The following is a 10,757-nucleotide window of genomic DNA, read 5'->3' as shown; positions in this document are numbered from 1 at the left end:
AGAGCTGTAAAAAGATTTACTATTATATATTTATTTTAATTGTGAAATTTGTTTCAGTTAAATATATATTTAGAAGTGCGTGTAACATATATTGTAAAATGTGTATTGCGAAAGTCCCATCTGTTCTCTAAATTTATAGATTCTCCAGAAGGTAAGAGACGACAATGTACAAATATATCTACGTGAATACCAATATTGTTGGGCCAACTGGACGTTCAAGGAAACCTCTTCTCAAGCTTACAAAAGTTAATCAATAAAACATGCAGGGAGACAATAATATTTTTAGTTTACTTCAGTCTGTATACTATAAATATCAGAAGCTATAATTGTGATAAACGATTATTAATCGGAAAACTACAGATATTTGAACAGGAACGTTTATGAATTTCGAACATTAAAAACTGCTCAACTTAGAGCTTTATCTTCGAATGTTAGTATTACTATGGAAATATCACATATTTTCATCGGAAAAACTTACGTGGGAGCAGCGAGAGATAGCTTACCAGTTAAATGAACTGTACCGATATAAACATAGAATTAATTTGTTTTTCGTGAGCCGTCGATAACATATTCAGTTTCAGTCCATATAGAAGACTCGGTGTTGTTTGTAAGTTTGTAAAACTTTTGTACATAATTTATTATTTGTAATAACAGTTATTACAAATTGTATTGTTGTTTGTATATTCAAATATATTTATGTTAAGAAAGAAAATTATGTATCAAGCTTGTTAGCAAATATTATAAATTTGATACAAATCGACTTTTAATTAACTTTTAAATTAATTTAAATTTCCGATTACGTGAAATAGTAATCTGTGACGTACGTAACATAATAAATTTGAGGGCTCGTCTAGGATAAATTATAATACATAACAGAGGGCAGACAGACTCTAAGCTTAGCATTGACAATTTGTATCGAAAGTTTTCGTTCACACACGATTATAATATCCATGAGAAACGATGATAATAAATTAAATTAATATTCGTGTTCATTTTGAAATAAATATTATATTTTTGTGCACGCAATATTTATCAACGAAAATATCAATAATTCGTATTACTTCAGCTGGATGTAAATGTTTCTCGGTTGGACTTGAGATATTTGATAGCATAATCAAACTGTTATGACTAGTTAGACATAAAATGCGACAAGCGCTTATACTTCTTTCTAATGACAATTAAATTATGTTTATATGATACATTTAGTGCGTTTACAACATATATTTGTAAAATTTACAATGAACTAAAAATAGACAAAACACCTCTAATTCACAAAAGTAAATGAATTATCTGTAATTGGTAAACGAAATTATTACAGAACATAATTTGCCATTTGAAACTTTTCGGGTAGCAATAGTAAACATACGCATTAATCTCTTTTGTGACATTAAGTGCAGAGATCAAAACATTAACTATATATACTTCATTCGAGACTGATTAATGGACTTTTCGTTGAATCGTTATGATGAACTAGGTGAGTTTCCAGTGAAACTTGTGCCAGCTGTGGGTAGAACTTCTATATGAAGTCGCTGGGGCATAAAACTGAAAGCAGCAAACACAGTATAAGTATAGAGCTTCAGCATTTAAGTATTTCTATGAAACATAAACGTTTCAGAATACCCTGATAATAATTCTAACACAATTTAAACAGAATACATCATTAAATAAAATAAAGAAAACATAAGGATATTTCAGGTAATAGAGATGACTGCTGAGACTTACAGTTTCACTATGAATGTTTTTTGTAGTTATTAAGAGAGAGCTTATAGTAACTGAACAGTTAAAGTGTATTAGACATATTTGCGTTTCCAAGATTTATAAAATACGTAAAATAAACTGTATAAATATTACAAAAGAGAACATTTACACTCGCACGCGAAAAGTTTCTTTCTTGACTGAGATATGACCACTTTATATTATTTTCATTTTATCCTTTAATAAAGTTCGTTGAAGATATTTATTGTAAAACTTCCGCTAATCAAGAACCCTTCAGATTAAAAACAAAAATAGAACATGTTAAAAACAACCCAGTGTTTTAACTCAAAATAATGTTTCAAAAGAAATATGTTTTAATATTATTAAAGTAGCATTAAGTATATCCCACTGAGTGTTTAAAATACGATTAAATATATAAGAACCATATAAGATTTATTAGACACACGAAACAAACGCATTAAACGAAAACTAAATCTAAAATACGAGATATTCTCACATATAAAATTAGGAATAGTACAAAAGATTGATATATATGAAATGAAATTAGTTGCAACCAAGATAATTAAAAAAGATGAAATAAATGAAACCCACCACTAACGGTAGTTAGTCACATATGAATAGTTTAATTTTTATTGCACTACTTATCTAAAAGTTCTCTCGAACTTTTTTTATTTCTATTTTTCTAGTCGATTAAATTGGAATGTAAGTAAAATACTTTGAAGAAGATGTAAAGTTAGTTCTATGTGTAAAATGTTTATTCAGACGATTATGTAAATATATTTATGGAAACAAAACGGCAAAATCAGCGCAGCTTCTTTTTTTTTCATTCAGCTACGGATAATGGTTTTCCTTTCTTTTTCCATAACTGATCCTTACTTATAAATTTTGACATTTGCTTCGACACAGTAGTTAATAGTTTTCTTGTAGCGAGTACATGTATTTATAATTTAGGCAAATGATCTATTTATATCCATTGATATAGTTAACTGTCACGAGTTTGGCCTATAAAGGCGGTACATCAAAAGTCTCTCTGGTTAGGCAGGCGGTCTAAAGCTCTAGGCAAATAACCAAAGACTTGCCCAAAGTGTACCGCCCTAATCCCTATTTCAGGCCGCCTCCTTTTGAAAATCATACCGCTCTAATCTATGGTCGCCGAGGGGTGATAACAGATTTGTTATTTGTTTTAACAACTTATCCGTTAGTACTACCTTTTGTCGGATAGCAAAGGACTATGAGTACCTTATAACATGACTAAAGTGAGTTAGTGCTGAATTTATTTTGCTAATGTTATTCTCAGACTAAAGGGTTCCATTACGGAAGTAGCCCTTCCATTTTGTAAACTCAAGCTGTATACGTGATTGTTGAAAAATACCCATAATACACTGGCTTGAATACAGGAACCATCACTTTCTTTATTTAAAACATAAACAAATTACAATTTTATTTCATATTTGTTTGGTTTGCATAAAGTTGTGTTAATGATTTTTTGTATTAGGAAAAATACAGGAAAATAAAAACATTTGTTTCATTGCAAACTGGATCAACTAATCTTTTCGTTACCCTCTACACACTCGTATGATTCAATGCTTTAAACATGTTATGATGGTTTATTTTTCATCTGCATATACGAAAGCTCATTTATTATAAAACTTATAAGAATTCATATATAATCTTTACTGGAGAATATGTATATCACTTTTTAGAACTGATATGCTTCAAAAATCAATATAATATGAATCACAAAATTAAAAAAAAATGAATAGAACACATAATAAAATATATGAGTGTGGTTTATTATAGCTTTGTTTAATATGTTCTAAAGAAAGGTATGGATTATTTTTGAAGAGTGTAAAAACTTCCTGATTTGTAAAGCAAAAGCATAGATGTCAAGATTTCAAAGTTGCCAGATTCATATAAAATGTAATAGTCAAGAATGTTCAAATATTTAGTCATTCAACGCATAACATACATAATCCTATACTTGGTTATCATAAATTAAGAATATCAGTATCTAGTAAAGAAATTATGTGATACGATAAATGACACTATGTGTATGTTCACGAAGATAAAAGCAAAAGGAGAAAACGAGATAATGTTAATGTTATATTGACTGTTTTTATTGGATCTCTTTACTATCCCTTCCGTCGATTGACCAGAATGGACACGTGCTATATTTAGTGCGATTAATTACTTTATTGCTTGAAATATAGCTTTTAAGGAACCAACTATTACTTTAGTAGTACCATGTTCACCAAAGGGTTGTTGTGCCTCAAGCAAGACACGGTAGGCGTGTGGTTACACTAAAGACGATGGCTACAGAGAGGAAGACTTGGGACAATGAATAACCCACCAAACACCTTTCTTCAAACAGACAGTAAGGTGGGAAGTTGTAGGTACAATGTGTGGTGTCATTTTTATGGAGAAATATTTCGTTTCTTTCACCTTAAAGTCTAAAATTGGCTATACCTGGAAGCCGTAAATTCCCTGTTTACTTATAGAACCAGGTTTTGCAGTTACCAATATCAATACCTATCTTTCTACATATGCAACATCTGCTTCTCCTGGTTATCTAGCTATTTACTACCTTTATGAAGCATGAAACTGATGTTGTACTTACAAAACAACGTCAGTATTGTATATTTTAAAGTTTAAAAACACATTGTAAATACAGAAGGTGTTGGAAATGTAATACCAACGCAAATAATGTATTTTAACACCGGTTTGATATCACTTAACACTATTTCAGATAATATTCATGTCTTAATTAATTATAGAAATGAATTTGTTAGAAATGCCGAATCTTTAAGGCACATATTAAATAATTACAACAACAAAATGCGATTCTTTCAATATTCAAAATTTATTTTTCATAGATTCTCATTAATTATAAATTTTGATGTTTCATTTGAAATACACGATACGCAATGACGTATTAACTTGTTTTATATTTTAAGAATAAAGTAAAACATTTGAACTGATAGAGAATGGAACATAAAACGAGTAAATTATCGGTATTTTGATGTCTGGGAGGAACTGATAATATGTGTTTTTAACGTCAAGTGTGAACTGCTGCTGTTAAAATACATATGTGCTGCGTGTCTCAGATACAATCACTCTAGCCTAGCCCCACAGTGGCACACGAAACAAACTATAGTCCAAAAAATATTTCGAAGTGAGTTTTAAAGCGTAAATGCTGTATCATTTATAAAACCCTGTAAAAAATGTTATAGTGACTACATTCCTTGTTTCTGTGCAAAAAACAACACTGAACGAATAATTCCTAATCCTAGTAAATAACATCTTAAATTCCACTAAAATCAGCCATCTTCAAAGTTAAAATAACTCTCAAAATTCTTTAAACTTGATTAATTTGAAACTTTATATTCTTATTTTGTTATTTCTTGCATTATTCCAAATAATCTATTGTTAGCACATTTTTATACTAAAATATTTTTGAATGACTTATCTGAATTCAACGTATTTAATCATTTTCGACAGTTTGATATACATTTTCATTCTTTGAAATACAGAGAAGTTATAAATTAGAACTATAAATATTGTAAATAATAAAAAGTTGTATCAATTTTAACATTCAAAGGCTTAATACTAAAGAAACTCTCTTCTTAAAAGTATATCGATTTTTGAGTTCAAAATTTAAACAAAAAAATAAGAAATAAAGCGATAAGCTTATAGAACATTCATACGGACCGGGACATAAGCTACAGAGTGGGGCAGTAAACTGTGCATTAGTGTTGGAAATGTTTATGAAAGAGAAACCCGCCCATTGGTGAGGACACAGTGTTTGTCAGCTTTGACACATATTCACAAATATCACATGTAGATGAAACTTAAATTTTGAAACGGTTATAAAATGTCGGTACTTCAATCTACAGTCGCCTTCACTTGATTTGCAATTCACTAGCGGAAAGTAGCTACTCATGACGAAACAGTAAACGAAAATAATTTAGGTAATTAAATTGACAACTGAGAACACATTACTGAAAACGTAAAATTAATCTTATTCTTTAAAGTTGGTATATCAGACCCCCACAAAAAAAATGAACATAACCATACAGTAAACGAAAAGTTAGCATTATAATAATAAAGAAAAGGTTTATTACAGAAGGTATTGTAAAAATTTTTCTTCACAATTAAGCATAACTTACTGAAGGACATTATATCGTAGCATACGTTGGAAGCCTAAACTAAGATATCGTTTAAAGAAGTTTCAGGTTCGCATTAGTGTGTTTAAGGAATTGATATTTGAAAACAATTATGCAAAGAAAAAAGCTATTAGCAGATAACAAACAATTAGAAGAAATTAACTTTTCTTAGAGTAATGTTTTGAAAGTACATAGTAATATACGCACTTTTACCAGAAGTTTTTTTAAGAAAATAGGTGTTTTAAAGTGCAGTTTATAATATGTGCTATTTAAAGGAAAAGCTTCAATATATGTCTTACTGCGACATATAATATTCCCTTGAAAAACAAAACAAGATAAATCTTTTCAACACTTTCGACTGGCTAGTTTGTTGGTTTATTTTGAATTTCGCACAAAGATACACGAGGGCCATGCATGCTAGCTGTCCCTAATTTAGCAGTGTAAGATTAGACAGAAGGCATCTGGTCATCATCCCCCACCACCATCTCTTGGGCTATTAATTTTTAAATGAATGGTGGGATTGAGTGTTATATTATAACGCCCCCACGGCTGAAAGGGTGAGCCAATTTGGTGTGACCGAGTTCGAATCTGCAACCCTTAGATTACGAGTCACGACAAGTTAGTTTAATTAAATGCTGAAGTCAGAATAAGTAATTACTTAAATATTCATATATACATACCCATTATTTCCATAAGCTATGCTACGGAAATTTAAATTGGTAGTTTATGGTGACAATACCCGCACTTACGAAGGCAGAGTGGGTTCCAGGGCGTTGAACCGAACCCTCTATTTTTGTGATGTAAAAAACAAAATGTTTATATAATTACACCACAGCTGTTTATGGAATTTAATGTTTTCTATATAATCCAGAGTCTTCTAATGAAGCATTAACAATTTTTTTATCTTGAAATAGTCAGTGCCTCCGAGATCCCCATAGCATTAACGTGCTTTGCATGCTCATTGTGTTTCGCACAATTTGTGCTGGCTTTTGATCTCACAAATTAGATCCCCACCCCAGCTTTAAACATTACACGTACTAGTCAACAAAAGCAACTAAACCACTTTTTACAGCACTGCAAGTATTACCGTCCCCTTTAACGATAAAAGTAGTCTACACTGGACCCTCAAAATGGCTATATACTTATCTCGGCTATGGCCGCTGGGATGGCAAATTTGTTTGTTTTCTGCAATTTTCAGTTAACTTACATAAAAAAAAAATCACGAAACACTCATGTTTATTACAGAGAATGTTAAACAAGTTATTTTACGTTTACTTTCAGTTTATTGTATAAATATTGTTCTCATGTTGCCTGTTAGAGTAAGAGGAGAATGATGATATTATTATTCTTTCTCTGCTAGCAAAAATAGCCATCAGGTGCTATGTTGACTTTAGACAGTGATGGTTCAAAAATATGTTATCAGTAGAAAAGTCCACTGAACATAATGCGTTTTGATTTTAAACCCTTGCACTCTCAGATAGTTCCAGAAAACGTTTTAACTTTTGGAAAGGGGATTGTATATATTATAGCACAAGGCGATAATCAAGTTAGATATTGCACACAAATGTATATTAAGGTAATTTGTAATTTTAGTTCTCCTCTTTAGTACCTCCAAGTTGTATTCCCAATAGAATACGATATTCATTCCGAAGTTGAGCCTCGTTTTTAACTGTATATGTAAACAGTATACGTAACAAAAATTACACTATACACGTAGTGTTGCGTTGTTGTGTAATGCATACTATTTGTACATTTATTGAAATAATTACTAAGTTGAATCTATGTGCTTTTATGCTATTAATTATACTATTTTATATTGATAATAATTTCTATATCTAAAATCTTTTGTACACGAACTCGTGACTATGCTTTATTATGGATATACATTATTTTTTAAGTATGTTTCTAACTTTATTTACAATTAGATTATGTAATCTTGCATATTATATTGTACAAAAGGACGCAAGCATATTGGTAAAAACACACACATGTAGAATAATGCACAAGGAATAATAGCGCAGTTAGTAAAAGGAAGTAAAGTTTGAAAAGGAAAACAGTGTTACTGATATTTCAATCAAATCATCTTGGAATTCAAGAACATTTATATTTATTATGTGTCACTTCGTATTTCGCCTTTTTCTTGTTAAAACGAGGACTATCAACGACATTGTAAAACACTATAATAGCAATTATTAATACAAAAGCGCTAAACACCAATAATATTAAAATATATCGAAGCTTCAAAGAAACGTATTGTCTACATATTGTACTGGAAACTTTAAACTTACGTGAACAAGAATAAATAAAATAGCATAATATGCTCAGAAGTTTCATAAAGTGAGAAAAACAAATTTATATATATCATTTACAGTTAATATATTTATAGGGTATATGGAATTTCCACAAGGGTTCTGACATAGTTGTTATTGAAATACTGTATCAATAGTTTTGAAATCTCTTATTTCAACACAGCATTGAAAACTTCATGACAGATGGATAAATCCTTAACTCTACTAAAACTAAAGTACGAACATATTTCGAACAAAGGATCTACGTTTTCGTTTTATATAGTTCAACTATATTGTTTAATAGCACATGTTGAGAAAGGAATCTCCGTTACTTTTACGATAAGTTGAAGAATCGAATGACTTAAATTACGCAACTAACAACAGGTATAGGTAGAATTGTATGGTTTCAAAAGCCAACAAAACCTTTCAAGTTCTGTTCTATTACAGAATACTCTCTTGTTATTAAGTAAATTTTCATAAAAGCAAAGATGAGCATTCGTATGGTGAACTAGTTTAATTCGAGTCATGAAATAAGACATTTAATACAGCAATTACACAAAACTGTTATCCTTATTTGTTTCATTGTTTCTCTTTAAATACTACTCCTATCATTTGATATACTGTTTCCTCAGTAAAATTGCCTAGCTGCTTAATATACTTGCAATATTTCTTTGCGCCAGATATCAAATTATTAGAAGCAATTAACGAAAAATATTCCTTCTCACGTTACTAAACGTTTACTCGTGAAACCTTTGTACATTTTACGGAAAGACCAATTAGCACTATATATTTTTCGTTGAATAGTTTTGAATAGAGAAAAAATTCAGATTCGCAATTTCGCTGTTAATGACAATTTTCAATTAATTTAGATTTACATTTTATTGAACACCAAATTTTACGAATAAATTTTACTGTACGTTATACGTAACGGTTAAGATATTCTGTTCTTTAGTTGAAAAATGTCTTTGTATGTTTATACAATGTTCGTAAAATGTTCGTGCTTTTAAAATACTTCTGAAACTTTTTCTTCGAAAGGCAAGATATTAATTATGCCATTTGATGATAATGTGCTGTATTGTTTACAGTATGAATAAAACATTATATTCCTTCTAAAATAAACACTAGCATTAACACAGTATCATAGCAAATACATTAGGATTATCATTGCTATCACTTCTACGTTTCAGAATTTGTCAAATATAGTATTAGCTTGCAGAAAATCAGAGCTATGTCGTTTTCTATTTGTATAGATCACAGTAGGTCTGCTAAGAGCAAGAACATTATAATTTCTGTGTGTATAATACTAAGATATCTCTTTCCAGCAGTTTTGTCATTCTCTTTTATCATATTATAATTATTACAGTAACGTCTATAAAATATGTTCAACATTCTACTTATAGCATGCATACGTACTCTTGAAAAGAAACGGTTAATATTCCAATAGATGAAACTCAACATTTTTCACACTACGATAAAATAGTGCTAAATTTCACTGGTGCATTTACGAAGTGGTACATAATCAGCTAGAGTCAAATAGATATCTTCTTATCGAGATCAGTAAAATTTGTATGAATGACTATATTATGGTGGCAAGAAAAACTGGTGTATTATCAAAGCGTAATTACTTATTTTAATCGTTTTATTATATAGAAATGGGAGTATTTGAAAGTTTATTGTTGTGATTAATTTTTTATCCTAAGTAAGAACATTTACATTCTAAGTTTGAAGTTATTTTATTGAATTGGATCATTTAGATTAGCTTATTTTTAAGCTCAAAGCTACATAATGGACCACCTCCGTTGTGCTTCTCTTTACGTGTAGAGTCCTCATCTCAGCCCCATCTTAAAAACTGAGGAACTAAAGGAAAATAAGATTAGCAGCAAAAATCTAACTATGAAATATCATTTTTAAACAATAAAAAACGGAAACCGTTCAAACTTTCTAATTTTCTTTACAAATAAGCTTATTGTTTCTTATTCTAGACAATCCTACTTTTTAAAAGATAATAGTGATATTATTAACTTATTATGTAAACTTCCGTTAGAACTGAAAAATTAAAATTATTAGGTATACAGATACGTATATAATCACGTTTAGGCTTACCGTTCTATTATCTAGCCATAAACAATACAATATCTCAAGCATCCAGAGGTCAGAATACCTCCAAAATTCGTGAAGTTCTATAATAGTAGTAAACTAATAATGCCCGTATTACATCAAACCATTTATGAATTATACATCGAATAACTATGATTGGTGAAATGGAAGAATTTTCTAGTTTTTAGGCATCAAATTCCACTGTTAATTTCAGGTTTCAATATTTGATGTTGACCGATAAAAACAAAAATAGATATGTACATGTATGTACATATTGAGCACTATTTTAGCCTGACGACTTGCACGCGTTATTTTCGTGTAGGTCAAAAAAATTCAAGTAACAGGTACACTATACTTTACCGTTATGGATATTTAGCTGAGCTACAAATAAAGAAAAAGAAACACCGCCCTTGTAATCCAATAGGTCGAATTCAACTAACAGTAATTTGGTTTAAGCCAATAGAAATAAGGGCGGAGTTACTCTTTGTGATTG

At 30.1% G+C, this 10,757-nt stretch overlaps 1 long non-coding RNA gene across 1 annotated transcript; it reads right to left on the bottom strand.

The window, feature by feature from the left end:
* Positions 1–438: 438 nt before the first annotated feature.
* LOC143238512 (uncharacterized) lies at positions 439–10,600 on the bottom strand. The gene is made up of 2 exons (XR_013020618.1): positions 10,271–10,600; positions 439–1,542 (listed from the first exon to the last, which is right to left on the bottom strand). It is a non-coding gene; the product is annotated as an uncharacterized LOC143238512 (long non-coding RNA).
* Positions 10,601–10,757: the final 157 nt, after the last annotated feature.

Source organism: Tachypleus tridentatus, chromosome 13, assembly GCF_004210375.1.
Source record: "Tachypleus tridentatus isolate NWPU-2018 chromosome 13, ASM421037v1, whole genome shotgun sequence".
NCBI classification, from domain to species: Eukaryota; Metazoa; Arthropoda; class Merostomata; order Xiphosura; family Limulidae; genus Tachypleus; species Tachypleus tridentatus.
This window is presented reverse-complemented; position numbering and strand designations above follow the sequence as displayed.